The 16521-nt window shown below is 45.4% G+C and overlaps 1 protein-coding gene across 1 annotated transcript in view; it reads right to left on the bottom strand.

The window, feature by feature from the left end:
* PTPN5 (protein tyrosine phosphatase non-receptor type 5) overlaps positions 1 to 14521 on the bottom strand; it is a 542249-nt gene extending 527728 nt beyond the window's left edge. Inside the window, exon 1 of the mRNA XM_085644723.1 lies at positions 14099 to 14521. The gene's annotated coding sequence lies outside the window, so the exon portion shown is untranslated. The remainder of the gene's footprint in view (positions 1 to 14098) is intronic.
* Positions 14522 to 16521: the final 2000 nt, after the last annotated feature.

Raw genomic sequence — 16521 nt, 5'->3', positions numbered from 1 at the left:
CCATTGACAAAGCAAACTTTTAAGAAGCAGCCAAGACAGGTGATCTGGATGGAGCAGTGCCAGAAAGCCTTTGATACCCTGAAGAAGGCCATGTGCACAACACCCATGCTCAAGGCCCCTGACTTCTCTAGAGAATTAATTGTGCAGACAGACACCCCAGAGCAATGCATAGGGGCTGTGCGCTCACAACTGATAGAAGAGGGCCTGCGTCAACTTGTAGACTTCATTAGCACACAAGGTTATTTCACAGGGAGCAGAGGTTAAGGGCAATAGAAAGGGAAGCCTTTGCGCTAGTCTGGGCACTGAAGAAGCTGATACCATATCTGTATGGTGCTCCCTTCTGGGTTCAAACAGACCACAGACCCCGCAGATGGCTAATACAGATGAGGGGTGAGAATCCTAAACTGTTGAGGTGGCCCATCTCCCTACAGGGAATGGACTTTGCGGTGGAACACCGTCCTGGAACAGACCACACCAATCTAAATTTTTCCGCCTTAACAATGAGAACCCTTAGCGAGTTGGGTAGTTCTCCCCACTGTCAGCTTGGGGGCCACATGTTAGACCTGGCATCCTTGGTGTGGTTTTCGCCTAAAGTCTTGCCTTCAACACTCCTGTTTTGCTGACTTCGTTTGTGCTGGCCTTAGGACTCTGCACACTTTCCCACTGCTAGACAGTGCAAAAGTGCTTGTGTTCTCTCTTTAAAACATGGTAGAATTGGCTTATACCCAATAGGCATATTTAATTTACTTGTAATACCCTGGTAAAGTGGCATAACCTGTGCCCATGGGCTGTAAATTAAATACTAGTGGGCCTGCAGCATTGATTGTGCCACCAACTTAAGTAGCCCCTTAAACATGTCTCAGGCCAGATATTGAAGCCTGTGTGTGTGGTTTTAAACTGACATTTTGATCTGGCAAGATAAACATCTTGTCAGGCCAAATGTTACTTTTCAATACATGTAAGTCATCCCTAGGTTAGTCCCTGAACATCCCAGAGGGCAGGGTGCAGTGTATTTAAAAAGTTGGAAATGCACTTTTTAGTTTTACATGCCCTGGTAGAGAAAAACTAACTTTTCACTACTGCAAGGCCTACTTCTCCCAGACGATAATATTGGAGTTGCATTATTATACTTAATAAGCTGTAACTTCCAAATGGGAACAGGTATTTAGTTCATGTTTGGTGTCTTTGGAATTGTAATGAAAAATCCTCTCTTTTTCAAAGTCAGATTCCAAAACACAATTTAGAAAATGCAACTTTTAGAAAGTTGCCATTATCCTGCCTTAGCCATTTAGGGCCTAATTATGAGTCTGGTAGTCTGAGGACAGCCAGATTTGCAGGGGCGTGACAGTGGCGGTCCAGCCACCGGCGGTCCGACCGCCCAATTACAACTTTGGCAGTCGAACTGCCAGTGCACCGCCGCAACCGCCAGGGAACCACCGTAATCTGGTGGTGGTGTGGTGGTCAGGGGATCAGCAATATGCTAGTGGGGCCGCTGCTGCACCACCATGCATATTAAACATTTCAGGACCGCCAGTGGTGTCATGGATTTCTTTACTCCATGAAAAGGCTGGCGGTCCTGAATCAAAGGTGGCCCTAAAGGGCCTCTGGTTGCCCATGTACATGGGAATGCATGCAGGGAAACACAACATGTGCTCCCCTATCTGCATGCACCCCAGTTCGAACTGTTTTTGTCGTTCCGATTGCGGTGCCCATTTTCAGAGGCACCACCGTGGGACTGCAAAAAAAGCCCGCCAGACATAAGGAAACTCGTAATCTGGCTGGCTGTGCGCACACGGGTTTGGCGGTGCGGGAGCAGGCTGCCAGTGCCGCAGGCTGCTCCCACAACGCCAAACTTGTAATCAGGCCCTTAGTGCCTGCAGCCCATCCCTGGATCACATGACTAGGTGTAGCTGACAGTTGAGCTTTGTATATTTCTCCTAGACTGCAACACACAATTGAGAGCTTAGGTGTAAATGAATGGGGATCACTGGCAGGATGGGAGGGCATTGCTGGGCACAGTCTTACTTACACTTGAATAGGTTGTGTCCTGCCTGCACACAAAGAGCTGCATACCCCTGTAGTTAGTCTGAAGCGAGGCCAAGGAAGGCAGGGAAACCTTTAGAAGCTTTTCTCACTTCAAAGGAAGCACCTCGCATAAATATTGGACCTCAGACACCAACTCTACAGTACACTTCTGGACCTGTGGAGACTCTGCTAGGAAGAAGGACTGCTGTGTTGCTGAAAGGACTGCCACTCTGCTGTACTGCTGCCCTGCTGGGCTACTGCGTTGCTGTACTGCTGCCCTGCTGCTCTGGTGCCTTCCTGCCTGAGTCAGAGGGATTGGACCTGTACCTGAATAGAGGACTCCCAGAGTGACTCCAAGGGATAGTCTGCTGGCCTGCTGTAACTATAGAGCCACAGGGACATAACAGGCTCCCAACCACCAAATCTAGCCTCCAGATCCAGCAGGAGTAAGTCGCTGACCCCCCAAATGGTGCCCCTCAGGTCCTGGACTCTTTGTGTGGCCTCAGTGGGGCTGAATTGAAGTTTTGGGGCTATTCACAGTCGCAAACGGCCCCGTTTCTGCCAAAACTTTCCTGTTTGCACTGCCCGCTAATGCAAAGTTCTGTCAATGCAATCCTTCATGCTACAGCATCGCCCACTCTCTGGGAGCGCCACCTCGAAGCTCAAGCACAATGGTTCATGATGACAACAGGATCTTCGCGCTACAGAGACAACTGTTCACGACACTAGGCTTGTTCTTAGTGCCGACCTCCTGCAATGCATCCCTGCTCTCTGCACCCCCTCCACCACCGACGGCACTCTTTGAGAAAGTAATTTTTCAGTGAACCTCCGGTTCTACTATTTGGATTTTTGTCATTTTACTCTTGATTTAGTAAAATGTACTCTATTTTTCTAAATTGGTGTGGGATTTATTTTTCATGCTGTGTTTTGAGTTTATTACTGTTTGTAGTGCTGCTACATTCTTTGCACTTTGCCTCTCAGTTAAGCCTGACTGCTCTGTGCCAAGCTACCAGAGGTTTGGGCACGGGTTAATTTGGGGTTTGCTTGTGCCTTACCTTGGCAAGAGTTGTGGTAACTGCTTGAATAGTGTTTCACCCACCTCAACCAGTAACCCAATGTCTCACAATACTCAACATCCAAAAGTCCCCTGTTGCCCACTCTCTGTGGCAGCTATCACCAGCTGCAGTGTGCGGTCAACCTGTATAGCCTGGCATCCAACCAGGCCCGCCTCCCAAGCCTTTGAAGGTGGCAAACACCCAAATGGCACAGATTTTTGCCATGTGCAGCAGGAGTTGTCCAGAGGGCCAGGCCCTGCATCCAACACTTTGCTGGGGTAAACCCCTGTTGCACTTGCACAGATTAACATTTAGGCTTGAGAGCTGTGTTTGAAGAGAAAGGACAAGCAAATGTAATGATGATTAGGGTGGTTATCCACTTTCCTACAGTGGAGCTAATTAGTTACCCAACTAGTGGCTTCCTGGTCATAGCGACTGGCATTTTTTACATTTTCTTCATGAGGCTGCTGATTTTATAGAATCCGATTGGTGGGTCAAAAAGTTGCAAGAACCATAAATACTGAACAGTTCGAACTGGGTTTAGGCTATTTCTTTCTGGTTCCAAGGCAATCCAGATCATTAAGCATTACATTCTGACATGATAGCGGCTGCTCTTGAAAGACTAACGTCAAGCTTGCTGCATAAACAAGCAATCATCAGCAGTGAATTCTCGAAGAAAATTCGTAAGAATTTCTTCTCATGAATTGACGGATTGCTGTCCAGGTTTGCACTACCCTTCATTGTGAGCAGGGGTATGTGCAGCGTCATGTTTGGTATCTGGTGACATGAAATGCTGTTGAAATTTACAATGGGCCCGCCAGGGGCCCTCTGTAGAGCAGCATGTGGATCTGGTTCTGTATTTGTAGTCTCTGAAGATTCCGTGGATGTACTTGAAGGAAGGATTCGATTTGTCCTCAATATAATCAGATGAGTAAGCGTAAGTCTCTTTTTAGAAATACCCGTGAAGATTTTTCGGGTTAGCACAGAAATTACTTTTTAATACAGGGATTTGTTTACTCACTTTTGTAGCAGATGCTCTTTCTTTAGGAGTTTTTGGAATGTTTTTGCTAATGTGTGTTTTAAACTCAGCAATTTATTCCTCAGTGTTGTTGCTTTTTTTCTTTTTTTAGCGTATGTCAGTTGGGAGTTTTTCCTTAATGTCTTTTCACACGCTTTCAATTCTTTGAGATGTTTTGTGGTCCTGGAGCGGGCTGACTGTATGGACAAGACAAATCTCTCCCATCAGCAAGTCTTATCTATGCATCTGAAGTTTCATTTGAGTGGACATCAATCACGAAGAGTACTGGAGTGTTTCACATGGTAACCACGAGGCTGATACTGGCTTTCATATGTTCAAGAAAGACGTGAGTGTGGAAATGTACAGAAATGATGTTTTGTCTTGCCCACTAAGCAGCTAGGGTCAGCTAAGATCACATTGAAGTGGGTGCGCTGCTAGGCTATAGTAAAATATTAATTGCACACGCAAAACCTGGGAAATTTTTATATTTCGCATTACACAAATTTCACGAAATGTCTTGCCATTTTGCAGACATCAAATTTTGCATAATTTTCACCTGTGGATAATGTTAGGAGAAGAAAATGTCTTGCACGAACAGCAAAATCACGGCTGGGAGACATTTTTTCCTCAAACCATTCTCCTGCTGGTATCTCACATGAATTTTCTATGCAACCTATGCCCTCGAGCTCAATTTGCATGCAAAATATCAGCTAAGAGTATTATATGGAAAGTGTAATTTAAAAAAATAATGCTTTTGTAATCGCTTCAAGCTGTTGCTTAATGAACAAAGTGATGGAGTAGCCTGTAACTTTGGGATGTAATTATCTCTAAATCTTGTAGCTTCTGTTTCAGTCATTGCAATTATTAGGAATAGAGTAAACCACATGTACTTGTTGGTAGTGATACCAGAAAAGAAGAGCGGAATATCTTTGCTGAAGTAATTTCAATCAAGTACTCTTTTAGGTTGACTTGCTGCTCTATGACAGGTTAATCCTATTTGATAAAATAGGAATTGCGTGGTGCTTGATGGTCTCACTGGCAAAGATTTATTTAGATGTCATAAATGTAAAACAGAAGCTGCACTGATATCAATGTCTCCTGGAAGCAAATTATTTAGAAGTTAAAAAGAGGAATGTGACTTGAAAGCCTTAGTGTAACAAAAGCTACTTGTGTGGTTGGAAGAGTGAAACTAGTCCTAATTCACTCCTGCACTCCAGCACATGGAAGTAGATGTAAAAATGGCAAAATTAAATAGACTGTGAAAGCAAATATTTAATTACGGAAACAACCCAATCAAATGTAATAATTGAGTAGTGTATGAAATGGCGATCTTTTGTGTTGGTTCCCCCCAGTTTTGCTTTATTTGTTTTGCTGCAAATAGAACTTCTTTCACTTAATTCTGCTAACCAGGAGTGAAGTACCTGTTCTTCCCTGTATGCATTATTATATTAGCTTAACCCTAATTTGCATATTTAACTTTTCTATACGGCCATGGTATGTGGTGCAGAAATACGCCAATTGCATGGAGAGTTAAGTATCACTTGTGGACTGCAGCACTGACTGTGCCATTCATCACAGTGACAAAGAAAACATGGCTTCAGAGGTAAACTGTGGGATTGTTTGCAGTACGCCAAAAAAGGACTGCAGCAAAATTTGCAAGGGTTACCCCAGGTAACACTTAATCCGATGGTTAGGAAGAAGCCAGAGTCACCCCGACCCAGTAGTTGGGGCCAGGCCTAAATATGGCCCCTCAAGACACATTCCTCAGAACACTTTCTGGACCTGCGAAATCAGAAGAAGACTGAACCCTGCTTGCCGTAACCTGAGAGGAACCGTAATACACTGGACTTGCACCCTCTTGTACCCTGGACAAAAAAGTGTACTTCAAGGTTCAGCTGGATGACCTTCTGCATGGCTACAGGGGCACAATAAGCTGAAAGAGGTTTTTTGTCCTGAAGTTACCAATTGACCAGTACTGAGTGGACTTGGACTAGACCTTTCTGGTGGCTTCTGCTGAAGTGAGTTCTGGTAACTAACTGTTGTTCCTGAGGCCCTGGAAACCTTAAAAGTGACACAGAAGAGCTGCTCTAGAACCCCTAAATGTTGGGACTTGAGAAAATGTTGAACTTCCAAGACCTCCGAAACCGTCAGTGGGACCTTGCTGAAAAGGTGTCCAATGTTGATGCAATTTCCTCAGATAGAACTCCAGGCTTGCCCCAATAGAGGATTTTGAGCTGCATAGAAAAAGCCTTAAGTCAGAAGGTAAAATCTTTGACCCTCTTGGTGTGTCCAACCCACGCTCCATCGCAATCAGCCTGAACTCGCACCTACGTTCCAATATGCCACTTCCATAGACTATTATTGGTGCTTAGTGTTTTTTGGTGCTATTTTTACTTAATTTACAATTTCATATTTTCGGTTACCTTTATTGGACTTTTGTTGTTTTTGCGTTGTTTTGTTTATTTAATTGTACTCCATTTTGTGCTGGTGGTATCCAAGAACTTGTGATTTTAAAAAATACATATGCGCAAAATACTTTTTATGAGAGCTTTCAGCAAGCTTTCCATGCATTAGTCTGTTGCCGTGTCATTCATGTTTTACTTCCACCCACTACAGCATAGGGCAGAAGGTCAGCCCAGTTCAACCACCGGATTACTTCACTTTGAGTGATGCATTTTACTCTTTAACAAAGAGCACATACTCGCATACGGTAGTTCTCTTGAGTGGCAGTGTTTTTTTTTTTACTTTATTACTTTGGTGTTGCCTTTGTGTTTAGAATCTAATGTGATAGCATTACGAGTTTGTTGTGGTAGCAGAAAGCTTTCAACCAGCTCTTCGTGATGAGCACAAAGCAGTTCCAGCTTCATCAGTTCCTGTCACATGCTAATGTGTTCTAAATTCATTTTGGAGTGACCCTTATCTGACTGTTGCTATTTCACAAATTGTGTCTATCTGAAACTGTTCTTCACAAAGTTGTCGTGTTTTTTAGTATGTGCACAATGCAGTGCATAGATGACTGCACTCATGTATGTCCTGCTGCTTATTATTGCAATTGAGGACTATAGCTACATTTGTAAACCAATTTAGTTTGCATGTCCTGCCCACATGGTTTTTTCTAGTGTGCTCTCAGTGATCTTGTATGTCCAGCTTATATAGATATTTAACTATTATATTACTAAGTTTAGTTTTGCCATGTATTCCAATTTCCTGTCCTACCTAATTTTGCAACTTTATCTATCCGTCTACCTTTGAACCCTATCTGCCTTGCTATCTGTCTACTCTATCTATCATTGTCTCTCTATCTGTCTATCTGTCTACCTTTTCAACCCTGTCTATCTATCTGTCTACTCGTTCAGTCAATCTACTTTATTCTGAAAAATACCATAAAAGTTACATTAAAAGCATACAATTTCAATTCGGAATACAATCAGCTTATACATACAAAAACATTTTGTCCAATCCTTTCAGAACAGACAAAATATTAAAAATCAGCTCATATCAACATTCCATTGATATACATTTATTTTTATAGATATTTTATTAGATATCTGTCTACTTTATCTTTGCAAGTCTATCTGTCTGTCTACCTTTGCACCCATATCGGTCTACTCTAACTATCTTTTCAACTCTGTCTGTCTACCTTTGTAACTCCATCTATCTATCTATCTATCTATCTTTCAGCAGCGGTCCGTGGAGGGAGTTACGTGGGGCGGAAAGGCGGGGCGGGGGAGGGGCAGGGTGGAGGGTACTAAACACCGGAACATGGACAATTGGAGGTAAGTAAACAATGAAATAAATAAAATGAATTTCGTAGCGCGCCCTGCATCACAAAATGCGGTGCAGCGTGCGCTACGAAATTCGTTTTATTTATTTAATTGTTTACTTACCTCCAATTATCCATATTCCGGTGTTTAGTACCCCCCACCCTGCCCCTCCCCCGCCCCGCCTTTCCGCCCCACGGAACTCCCTCCATGGACCGCTGCTGCTATCTATCCATCCATCTATCTATCTATCTTTCTATCTATCTATCTATCTATCTATCTATCTATCTATCTATCTATCTATCTATCTACCTATCTATCTATCTATCTATCTATTTCATCTATCTTTGCAACTCAATCCTCCTGCCTTTGCAAACCTATCGATCTATATCTCTACTCTATCTTTGTATCTCTAGCTGTCTGTGCGTCTACCTTTGCAACCCTGTCTGTCTATCTGTCTACTCTATATCTTTGCAACGCTGTCTGCCTGTCTACCTTTGCAACCTTATCTGTCTACTCTGTCTGTGTTTGCAAATCTGTCTGTCTACCATTGCAACCCTATCTGATCCATCTATCTTAACAGATCTATCTATCTATCTATCTATCTATCTATCTATCTATCTATCTATTCTATCTATCTTTGCAACTCAATCCGTCTACCTTTGCAACCCTATCGATCTATATCTCTACTCTATCTTTGTATCTCTAGCTGTCTGTACGTCTACCTTTGCAACCCTGTCTGTCTATCTGTCTACTCTATATCTTTGCAACGCTGTCTGCCTGTCTACCTTTGCAACCTTATCTGTCTACTCTGTCTGTGTTTGCAAATCTGTCTGTCTACCTTTGCAACCTTATCTGATCCATCTATCTTTGCAGATCTATCTATCTATTTTTCTATCTATCTATATATCCGTCTATCTAGGCAACTATTGCCATCAATGCAACTGTCTTTATATATGCAAATCTAGATATCTATCTATCTTTGCAACGTTATCTCTTTTTGAAGAACTATCCTTGTAACACTATCTGTCTTTGTAAAACTTTCTATCTTTGCAACACTATCTATCACTATAACCCTTGCTATCTGTATTTGCAAGTCTATCTATCTAGTTGTCTTTGCAAACCTGTCTATCTGTAAGAACGTTTTACAAAAGGGCAAGAGGCTGACAGGCAATGTCAGACCAGTTTGGGCTTTTTAGTTCTGGTATTTGCCAAGACCTTTTGATTTTGCTACAATTATGTGTATAACATAGTTACTTGTGGGGGTTTTCATCCAGATTTCTCTCATTAGACTGTTGTGCCGCTGACATTTTAATTCCAGCCACTGCAGCATGCATTATGGGTGATGGGCTAAGCATGCTTCAGCCACTGGCTGACTTCACTTTGAGTTACAGCATGGTGTCTTTTCATAAGGAGCGCATCCACACACAATGTAGTCTCCTTCAGAATCAGGGATTACTTTGGTAATGTGTGCCTTTTTGAAACCAAAGAAATGTTTTTTCTTTAGTCAATGATTTCTTTTAGATTGATGATGGCCCAGTAACTTCCCCAACAATAACGTGTTGCACAAACCGCGACAGAACAAAACAAGAATTGCCAAAGCCAAAAAGCTGGCGACCAGCGCCAGACCTATTGGATTTGCGAATGCTTGTTTTATTTAAGATTTTGATTGTTTGGAGTTTTTATTTTGGTATTGAATAAATACTATATACATTTCCCCAAGTTAAGCCTGCCTGCTCTGTGCCACAGCTACCAAGGGATGGAGCTCAGGTTAATTTATTGACTTATGGGTTCACCCTCACATGTTAATGTTATTATTCCTCGAGATGGAGAACTGCCCACCCCAAATAATAATCTACTTTCTCACAAGCAGGAACCCCAAAATTTAAATAAACAAAAGGTGACTGAAACTGAGATCCAAACCTCATAGGTGCTCTAATTATAGCAAGGAGAAAGGGTGCCAAGCAAGTGAAAATTTAAATCAATTTGAAAACAAAAAAATAATGACAGCTTTCTTTAGAGTGTGAGGTCTAGTAAGGGTAGGATTGTGGCACTGCCCCTCTGAAAGAAGGGTTCAGTGCTCCTGGTGATGAAGGTTAGTCGAGTAGTCTTAGGTAAGAGAGCTCTGCCCTATCTGCATATACAGAGAGAAGAAAGTAAAATCATTTTCAATGAATATTGCTCCCTCTAAGCTACTCGTGGGCACATGGCGTATGCCAACCCCCCCTTCCCCCCCAATGAGCAATAAATATCATCTTACACTAAGTGCAACTCAACATACAGTGTTTGGGTGTTTATGTGTGTGTGAGTCTTCGCACAGTGAAACATTTTAACAATGCAACTTCAAAGGCGTCTTTCAAGGAATTTTATGAATGGCAAAAATACCCTAATTCACCAATCGTTAGTTTTATTTTACTAATGCCCATTTCCCTATAAGCAGGCTTCGAGAGAACGCCTCACGTGATTAGAAGGATATATGTACTTTACCTATAGTCTTTGTATATATGCAATTGCATTTGTGTTGCTTGAAGCTAACTAGAAAGCAATAGAACGATGCACGAGAGGGAGGCCTTGTGATAATCATGTTTGTTCTCAGCAGCAATAGGAGATTGCATCCAGGCGTGCAAACCCAAACACATAAAGGGTGCTTAGCCCCCATAAATGTAGTGGAAGTAATTCAACATCTGGGGCATCCTGTTGTGAAGAAGGTGATGTGGTACCGGAGCCCAGGGGCATATGCAGTCCACTTAAACCTAAAGAGTGACTATTTCTTCTAGAAAACTAGGGGATGGCGGTTCTTGCATGCACTAGGGTGTGTTGCGCACTTGCTTTGCCACTGATCCTAACATACAGGGTTTTCTTTGAACATGTATGGCGCTCCGCTGGCGATTGCCTGGGTCCACATTGTAGGAATATCTTATGCATGCATACATTCCTAGTTCGTGAATAGAGTAACCATCCGTATGTTTGCATACTACTAGAAATGTCGTATCATACGTTCTGCGTGGTCTTAGTAACAAAGCCCCTCTGCGGATGACTGTGGCTTCCCCATTCAGGGGCTGACACGGGTCGCTCAGACATGTTTTTTTTCCAATGAGTGGTTGCTGCATATTTCTCGAAGACACAGTTAACACCAGATAAGCCCCCGTTTCTATGGAAACAGCACCAAGGTGCAAAGCACAATTAGCTGTGCAATTACAGCCATGTTATTTACACAATAAAAAGTAACAAACGTTTTATTTATGGAATAAAAAGGTACATGACCGTCGGCATGGAGACGTGTGTATGAAGTAAAATTTGGCATTATCTGATGAGTACAAAAAGCACGTCATCTGTATACATAGATGTGTGCATTGCACCGACATTCTCTGATTATCACCTGCCTTCTTACAACCGCTCTCTGAACACTAAAGGCGGCACGTCAGATCCGGACACGCACCATGCAGGGCTGGTGGCCTGCCGGCTGTGGGCTGCATGCGGCCGCGGGACGCCATGGTAACGCGGCGTGAGCTACAGGCTCACGGTGCAGCCGCGCGCCAGAGAGCGTCCCACGCCGCCTGCGCCGGACTGCAGCAGTGGTGCGTCAGCCGCGCGGACACGTTCCCGCAGCCACAGCAGTTCACGCTGTAACAAACAATCTAACTGCAGTCTGAACCGCGACAATGGACAAACAGGCGCGGTGGGATGTGTGCAAAAAGCGAATCATCTGCCGAGAAATTGAGCGAGGTCCGCGCACCGGTGAGCTGGCAGATCGTTTGCTCTGTGTCCTTTGGGACGTGATCTACATTGTGCACGGGCGGAAGAACAGCTATCGATCTTCAGAATTCATACAAGGGCAAACGTGCCTCCTGCTCTCCAAACCATGCTGCATTCCTTAGATCGTGTGTTAAGCATGCAAGGCCGGTGCTGCCCGTTCCCTACATCTGCATTTGACTGCCTCCTGGCAGCCAGGAATTGATATACATCTGAAAACACTGACAGACCTTAACATGTAACTGTCGCGTGTGTGTTTTATTAAACGGGTGCATCTGCAGACTGCGGCCGTGACTGCACCAGTGCAACAAGTGCAGCGCGCCTCTCGTCCTGCACACGGCGGCCACTGGCAACACGAGTACATACACTCTGGTGCACTGCACATGCACGAGCCACTGAGACTAAGACTTAGCACATGCATCAGCTAATGGCCATGTAGTATCGATGTATACGTGGTTATGAGACAGTGATCCTGCGCGAGATATAGAGACTGAAACACTGCACGTGTATGGCCAGCTGGCCTGGCTGCTGCACCAGAATGAGCTCATGAAATTGGAACACTGCTAATGCATTAGCTAAGGCCCACTGGAGTACTGAACATGCATAAGACGCACCTAGGCGCTATCACCACCTCTTCTGTGCGCATGCATGAGGTAGTTACAATGAAACGCAGTTTGTTCATGCGCAGCGGCTGCAACACGGCCCATGCCTGTGCTGGTCGTCTCTGATCTAGGGAAACTGTACATACATGAATGACTGACACTGGATTCTGCACGTCCATAGGGCAATGAGACTGGAATGTTCACGTGTGAGACAATAGGAAATGAACACGAAACACGAGATATTGAGAATGGAACACTGCATGTTTGGGGAAACTGCACCTGTATTAGCAACGAGCGGGGTCGGGGGGGGCACAAGTGGGAGTCAACAGACGGGGTTAATATATACACAAGTATAAAACCAAATCAGAAGAATGCAGGCACGCGAGCTGTATTGTCCTGGGCACTGCACCTGTTCGAGTCAATTAGACCACATGCCGCACATAAAAATAAAGACACACTGCAGCACATATAAACTGAACGGAACACTGGCCACATAGGAGTTAATGAGACCGGGCACTACAAGTGTGAGTTAGTTAGAGTGGAACACTACACGTGCACAGGCTAATAAAACTGGAACCACACACGCGTATGAACTAATGATACTTGAACATTATCGCACATCCCCTGCACATGCCTGAGGTAATTACTGTGGAAGATTGCACATTCATGCACTGGGACTATACCACTGCACATGATCGTGCTGCTATGTCTGGAGCTGCAAAAGTATGCGCAAGTGGTAGTGAGCATGCATGAATCACTGACACGGGAGGTGCGCGTTCATGAGCCATTGAGAGTAGTGCGCCGCACACTCAGGAGACACAAGTGAGAACTAAACACGTCTCACACATGAGGAAAAAAGGGCCGTGTGTTGCGAGTGTAGACACTAATAGCATTTCGAGGCTTCCCCTGTGCGAGGTTATGAGAAGGGGAGTGAGGGGAGTAGAACGCTGCATGTGCAGGGTCAAATGAAAGTGGACCCGTGCACAGGTGCGAGTTAACGAGACAGAAACTGCAAACGTACGAGCCGATGACAGTAAACAGTGCAATAAAACACATCATCTGGAGCTTTGCATGGCATGCGCTCAAGCTGGATCCGTGCACCTGTACGAGTTAATGAGACTGGGGCACTCTGCACATGTAAGCTAAGAAAACAGACAGACTGCGTATGTATAAGGCTAGTTTGGAAACAATCTGGAACATTGCACACATATGAGTCAACGAGACAGGAATGTTACGCATGTTTGAACTAATGTGACACCTTTTAGTCAACGGGACTGGAACAATACACTTGTATGAGTAAAAAAGACTGGACTACTGCAAATGTATGCGCTACCGGAAGTGCAATAGGCCACATGATAGAGCTACGGGTGAACAAACGGGACTGGAAAATTTCACGTGCATAATTTTACAGAGCCGGAACTCTACTGGCGTGCTAGCCGAGAATGAAGCACTGAATAGGTATGATCTAACCGGGCCTTGGGCAGAGCACACGCACGAGGAAAATCAGACTAGAACACTGCACGTGTGAGCTTGTGAGAGTAGGTATGAGATAACCGGGACTGGAACATTTCACATGTATGATTTATTCAGAGTGGAATACGGCAAACGAATAAAATATGCAGATTAAAACGCTGGACATATATTCTAGTGAGAATGGAACACGACACGTGCAAGCCGAGACAGAGACACTGAGTAGCTAGTAGTTAATCCACAGCATACTAATGCACGTTTAGATGATCAGACTGGAGCACTGCACATGTACGGGCTAGAACTGAAAAACTGCGCAAATCTGAGCTAATGATCCAGGGGCACTGCGGATGTGTGGGCTTGTAACAGTAGGGTACACGCTGGCTGGCACCTCACACGCACACTAAGGGTAGTTACCTGGCGCGAGTCGCAGGACAGGAGCCTCGTCAAGCCGTCGGTCCTCGGCTCCTGTGGGCGCTGTCCGGCCGCCGGTGCTGAACTCCTTGCGTTGCCGCTTGTCCGGGCTTTCATGAACCTTTTCCAAAGAGATTCAGCCTGTCTCCTAGTTTCCTACACCTTGTTTTGGCTGCGCTGTACCCTGTCTCAGGTTCGGGCACACTGCTCTGGCGCCGGTACACCCTGTCTCCGAGGATGAGACACCCTGTTCCCAGCGCTCGCTCACCCTCCTCCCGGCGCTCGTGCACCCTGCTCCCGGCGCTCGTGCACCCTGCTCCCGGCGCTCGTGCACACTGCCGCTGTGCTCGTGCACCCTGGCACCTGCGGCACCCAGGCCTAGGGCCTGCCGTGGCATCCGTAGTGTGAGGCCTCTGCCTACAGACTGAGTCTACCGCCCCCTCTCGTGCGCACGAATCTTCCCCCCCCCCTCATCCTCATTCCGAGCCTGCTCTCGTACACACTCCCCTTCTTTGCTCGCTCCCCCCACCCCTCAACTCTGTGACGGGCTGACAGGCCCTTCACAGCCGCCCACACCGCCTTTCCTGGATTACACAGCGGCGTGGAGGGGCACACATGAGAGGAGGGGTTATTCCGGTATCAGCAAGAGACGACTATAGGCCTGCAGGGTCCGGAAAGGGGTTAATACTTGGCCAATGCGGTTAGACGTGCGCTAATCTACGCATGTTTCTAGGACGCTTTTATCAATGACGTTTTCCACGCGGTGTGATTGAAGACCTTGCGCGTAAATGTGCTTTTTTTTAAATTAAAAACGACACTGAGCAGCTGAAGTCACGACGTCCATATGCCGGGAGGTGTGTTCCTGCCAACAAGCGGGAGGGGGCGAGCACTCGGTGTAGCTCCCTGTCATATTCTGACCAGAGACCAATCACAACTGAAGCCATTCTTTCATTAAGAAAAAGAGCCCTGGCCGCCTCGTGACGCGCAGCCTTTCACTGCATACCTGCGCCGAGGCTCAGTGCACGCGGCGCCCACGTCTTCTCACAGTGCCACCATTACTGAGGAGGAAGTGACACGTTATTTGTGTGAGTGAGGAGGAGACGGGACGCCGCCATCGGAGCTTGGAGGCTCCGATGACACAGACAAGTCACTCCGCGGCACGGTGGAACATTAATGTCAGATGCTAACAGGTCATTAGCGTGCTAACCATAAAAAAACATTCACACTTGCTGCACTTGGTGACAGTGCAGTAGAAGTTCCCCATATCGCAATAACCCCCTCTCCGAATTTTAATTTACGCGCAGCGCTCGCCACCTTTTACCCAATAATGCTCGATACACAACATTCTCAAACAGAATATGACAGGCAGACTCTCTTTATCGTCATAAGAACAACATTTGACCAAAACTGTGTAACTGACAAAAAGCTTCCGACTCCACAGGAATCCCACACCACACAAACATACACCATCGATCTATTTAGTGAGTTATCTTATCCATAGTCCACAGGCACACGCAGTTTACCCTCTCAGATATTTTCCTGGCTAGTGATGCTGTCTATATAGTATTGTAGAGACTTATGAAGTCCGTGAGATCCGTTAGTGGCCTCCACTCTCCAGTCAACCCTTCCAACCCGATGAGAGCTCAATTATTCACTATACCACGACCTTATACCCTTTAACACAAAGGAGTCACAAAGAGGAGGAATTGAAAGTTATTTTTTTCCATATATTTTTATTGTGCATTTATCACTAACAAACAATACGTAAAACATAGCATAAACAAACACAACTCCCTGGTTGTTGCGGGGTACAGGTATTTAGGATGTGTCGGGTTGCTGGTTCTGATATCAACCATATAAGACTCAATACTCTAAATATTGTGGTTCCACCCTAAGGTCCACGTGTGTCCAAGTCCCCAACGGACACCCTAGTATAATGGTCGGAACCAGTCCATATTGGATAGCCAGTCCCTCAGTGTTGAGGTATGTGTAGGAATGTGGAATCTGACTATATGGTTGCCCCAACTTTTTTCCTGGTGTTTTGCCTGTTTATGACTTAGTTGGACTGGGATCCTGCTATTCAGGGCCCCAGTCTATCTGCTTTCTCTGTAAAATGGTTTCCATGTACATTAGGTACATTTCTAATTCGATTCTGGAGTGCCATATAAGCCCCTAGTATATGGTATACTATGTACCTAGGATTTCTTCGCGGAAAACTCTACACCTTGCAGGACCCGCTGCGCGGGTCCCGCTGCGCCTGCACCTACTGAGAGGCTCGTGTGGGGAGCTGGAAACTTCCTGGACCATCTGCACTCCGGCAGGGCTGCGAGCAGCCTAGCAGGGACTCCATTGCCCAGGAGTCCCTGCGTGTCACACCTGTGGCCGCTCTCCCTGCCGGCCACGCTCCCTGGCTGAATAAAAGTGCA

Source organism: Triturus cristatus, chromosome 3_1 (genome assembly GCF_964204655.1).
Source record: "Triturus cristatus chromosome 3_1, aTriCri1.1, whole genome shotgun sequence".
Taxonomy (NCBI): Eukaryota; Metazoa; Chordata; class Amphibia; order Caudata; family Salamandridae; genus Triturus; species Triturus cristatus.
This window is presented reverse-complemented; position numbering and strand designations above follow the sequence as displayed.